Here is a 4,952-nt window from a genome sequence, read left to right on the forward strand (position 1 = left end):
GGGACCGCTCAGGGAACTTCCAACGATTGCATTCCCCTGACCGACCCCCCCCCACTGAGACCCTAATCACCCCGGAAATTATGTAAATACCAAAATCTGGTTAAATTGGCTATTGGGAATTGAGAATCTGTTCCAAGAAGGTCCAAAAGAAACCCCTATGGAATTTATGGAATTTTTGAATTTCTGGACCAACTTTGAAATGCAATGAAAAAAAAAAAAAAAAAAAATGGACCTGGCTTAAAAAAAAAAAAAAAAAAAAAAAAAAAAAAAAAAAAAGAGAGAGAGGCAACTGGCTAGCCTCTTTCCAGGGCAATCAGCCCCTGATATCAGAAAGAAATTGTCTTAGGCTGCAGGACAAACTTACAACAGTCAGGAATGATGGGGACCTGGGGCATCTACCCTAGCAGGTCCACTAGTTGAAATAAAGCTAGGAAACGAAGACAGAGGCTTGAATTTTTTGTTGGTTATGGGAGCTTCTTTCTCTGTGTTAATTAGGCTGTAAATGTAATAGGAGCAACATATTCAGTGTTAAATAGTTTAAAAGGACGATTAGGAACTAAGACAACTACAATAATTGGAGCCACAGGGAAAGAGGAGGAATGGTCATTCTTACAACCCCTTGATTTGCGTTTTGGGGGTAAGGAACTAACCCATGAATTTTAGTATGTACCAGAATGCCCGATGCCACTCTTGGGACGGGATCTATTAGCCAAATTAGATGCAACAATAACCTTTGAGGATGGAGAATTAATAATGAAGGTACCTGAGTCCAAAGTAGGCCAAATCCTAATGATCAAAGATAAACCCTTTGTTAATATTCCAAGAGAAGTAGAAAATGCAGTTATGGCAACAGTACGGGAAACAGATGTACCAGGGAAGTCGAAACTGGCACAACTGGTAAAGGTGGAATTAAAGGAAGGAGCCAAACCTGTTTGAATCAAACAATATCCACTTAAGATAGAAGCTAGGCACAGGAATGGTGAAAATTATTGACAAATTTCTCAAATATCAGATTCTGGAAGAATGTAAATCGGAATACAATACTCCAATTTTTCCAGTAAAGAAGCCGAATGGCGAGTATAGATTTGTACAAGATCTTAGAGCAATAAATGAAATAACAAAGGATATTCACCCGGTAGTAGCTAATCCTTACACATTGTTAACATCTGTGAAAGGGAAATATAAATGGTTTACCGTGATAGATTTAAAGGATGCCTTCTTTTGCATACCTCTTGATAAAGATAGTAGAAAATTTTTTGCCTTCAAATGGGAAAACATATTGAAGTTTTTGGACCACATATGGTAACAACCGTTTTGGAACAAAGGGGGGGGGGCACTGGTTATCACCCAGCCGGATGATGAAATATCAGGCAATCCTAACTGAACAAGATGACATAACCTTGAAAACGACTAACCTGTTATATCCAGCAGTATTTCTAGGAACCGTTCCAGAAGAAGGACCGTTGGAACACAATTGTGTGGAAATAATCGAACATACGCCAGCCACAAAGATTTGAAGGATGTACCCCTTGAAAGGTATTCAGTGGGAATACCACACTCCGTGGCACCCACAAAGCTCAGGGAAAGTAGAAAGGATGAATCAAACAATAAAACAACAATTGGCTAAGTTAATGATTGAGACACAGCTGCCCTGGACGAAATGCTTACCATTGGCACTTTTAAACATAAGAACTAAACCACACAGTGAGACTGGATTATCATCATATGAAATGTTATATGGTATGCCTTATTCTCAAGGGGTGCCCCTAGGGAACAATGTAGTTGAGGATCATAGTATCCAGAAATACATAATTACCATTGGAAGGAGATTACAGGAGATAAGAGAAATTGGGATGATGACTCAGACACCACCTTTAGGATTTGCTATTCATAAAATACAACCAGGAGACAAGGTCTTAATAAAAACCTGGAGAGAAGAATCATTGAACCCCCGATGGGAGGGACTGTACCTTGTTTTACTTACTACTGAAACAGCTGTGAGAACAGCAAGAAGGGGTTGGACCCACGCATCCAGAATAAAAGGACCAATAACTACCGAAGCCTGGAGGGTTGAGTCCACTCCTGGGGAACTGAAACTGAGACTAAAGAGGAACTGATATCCCAGCAATGAGGTTCTGCATGAATTAAGGGCACTGGATAAAGAGGACAAGGCTGAAGGGAGGAAAGGGAGAAGGCAAGACCGGGGTAGGACCCTCCACTGCGGCGTGTATGGTCTACCGAGGGAGGCAACCCCTATGGGTATTGACCGCCGAGTGAGAGTGCCTCGACCGGACTTCTCCCACACCAAGATCAGTTTGTCCTGAGAAAAATAACATGAGAACCTTTTAAACCCATAATAAAATTGTGATTAGTTTTTCCAGGAGCTGGATCACCCTGAAGGGCTGAATGGTAACACAAGCTCTGAAAGCGGGCCCAACCCCATGATTGAAGGCGCTTCCCACACTCTCAAGATTGGATGGCGAAAAAGGCTTATAATATGACAGGTCGCCAAAGAGAACTGAATTGTGACTGTAAGTGGAAACCCAACGTGGGAGCTTGGAAGCGTGCATATACGAGTACAAACGGGGCAGACATTGTAACAGGACCACTCGGTAACAAGGACACTCTGTATTATCACGCCCCAAAGGGTAAAGATGGATGGGATGGTCATTTTCCAAACGGGACGTGGGCCCTAAAGGGACATTATCGGGTGTGTGGCAAACATGCTTACAAGAGGCTACCTGGAAACTGGTCGGGAATATGCTATGGGGGGTACATAAGACCCTTGTTCTTTTTATTGTCACAAACACAAGGAAATCATTTAGGAATAAGATTATATGATGACCTGAACAGAGTAAAACGATCTATTGATACTTCCTTATCCGGGGATAGTGCCCAAAAATGGGGAAAGGATGAATGACCTCCTGAAAGAATCATACAGCATTATGGGCCAGCCACCTGGAACTCAAATGAGTTGATATCAGGAGCCCGAGAACCTATTTATAATTTGAACCGAATAATTAGGTTGCAAGCTATCCTCGAAGTTGTAACAAATCAAACAGCGACAGCCTTGGATCTTTTGGCTGACCAATCCACTCAAATGAGAAATGCTATATTCCAACATAGAATGGTCTTAGACTATTTACTAGCAGAAGAAGGGGGAGTATGTGGAAAACTGAACGATTCTAATTGTTGTCTACAGATTGATGATAATGGAAAAGTGGTCAAGCAGATAACAAAGGAAATTAGAAAGCTAGCCCACGTCCCAGTACAAACTTGGAAGGGTATGGATTGGGATTTCTTTTCATGGTTGCCTGGTGAACCATGGGTTAAAAGGATGCTATTTTTATTTTTATGTGGTGTAATGACATTATTGTTTATACCTTTTATGATACCTTGCTTTACGTTGTTGATACGGCGGATAATAAATAGCACCCAATTTGTGATGACTTTGGGAGAGAAAAGGTGATGTGTCGATAATGATGCTTAAGAAATGGACACCCCGAGAACTGACTGATGAAATCCAACTGCTACTAACAAAGGTTGAAGAAGAGACACGAATTGATGATATTAAAAAAAAAAAAAGGGAGGAATTGTAAGGAATAGTCCAGCAATTCGTGCCACTAAGGGGTGTGAAGGGTTAACATTGAGGCCTGGGTTTAGGCGAGAAGAGAACAAAGGGATTTCTTCAGAGAAAAACTGCTGACTTTGCACAGACGTGCAGTAACTTCTGACAGCCGGCCAAGAGACCACTAGATAAGGAGGAAGAATATGAGCCTCCCCGTCCGAGCGGCCCCCGAGAGACTAACAGAGACTGATAAGCAGGCGCCCCTGGGAGGACTTCGGATTTGGGAAACCAATTATAATAACCCTGCCTCTTCTAGAAGTAGTAATGAATATGTATTAGCCTAGGAGTATAAAAACCAGCTGCCTTACTTAACAGGTGTGCGTCCCGGTGGAGCAGAGACTCCCGGCGCACCCAGCGCTGTTTGCTTGCCTCTATTCGTTTAATAAATTGTAAACTCTGATTGTAATCCTATTTGGGACTCAGTCATTTATAACACATACAATCTATGCAAGGTAGCTGCAGTAAAGGGTGGTGGGGATTCGTGGTTTTAATTAAGCTGGTACTGAAATTGAGATGTAACAGAACTTCATCATAATAAAAAGAGAAACCTTACTTATTTTCTTGACAATGTAAAGTCCTATGATTCTATATATCTCTTACTTAGGAAAAAAGATTTTTGTAACATAGGTAATTAAATCAATTTTATTCAGTTCTTGTTTTGCAGTGAACAAACCCAGTGTAAAGAGTCATTTAAAAAAAAAAAAAAGCTGTTTAAATAGATTCCACTTGAGTAAGATTGCTAATTTTGCACAGAGAGGAGTAAAACCATGCCATGCAGCTGGTTAAAGTGCATTATTATGCAAACACTTCAAGCTGCCTTATAGTAAAATGAGTGTTGAAATCAATAGCTTTCACCCAGCTGCTAAACCCATTTGAGACCATTTGTCTTCAAACCCAGGGGCTTGGAGAAGGGGATGTCCCTTCCAACCCCTACAATTCTGTGATTCTGTGATGTCCCAGTAGCTAGGGGCGTTTTACAGCAAAGCTCTGCCTGGCGGCTGGTGCTCTGTGGACCCTACAAGGAATACACAAGGCTGGATCATCAACACAACTTCTCCTGAATGTCATATGAGTTTTAAAATTTCACCCAGGCCTTTCTCCACCTCTAAAGTTCCCTAACAGCATACATGGTTCCCTCCATGATTTAAGTGGCATGAATAATGTATGTAGGGCATGAGACTGAGAAATGCTGCTGTGTGGTGGCAAGATTGATCTGTACAGCTGGAGTGCCCTGTATGGCAGCTCTCTTTAGGTAGTATAAGCGTAGTATCCCCAAAAGACTGCTTAAAAAGGGAAGGGAAACATGAGCTATGTGGATGGGAGG

This window comes from Anser anser (assembly GCF_964211835.1).
Source record: "Anser anser genome assembly, contig: HAP1_SCAFFOLD_546, whole genome shotgun sequence".
NCBI classification, from domain to species: domain Eukaryota; kingdom Metazoa; phylum Chordata; class Aves; order Anseriformes; family Anatidae; genus Anser; species Anser anser.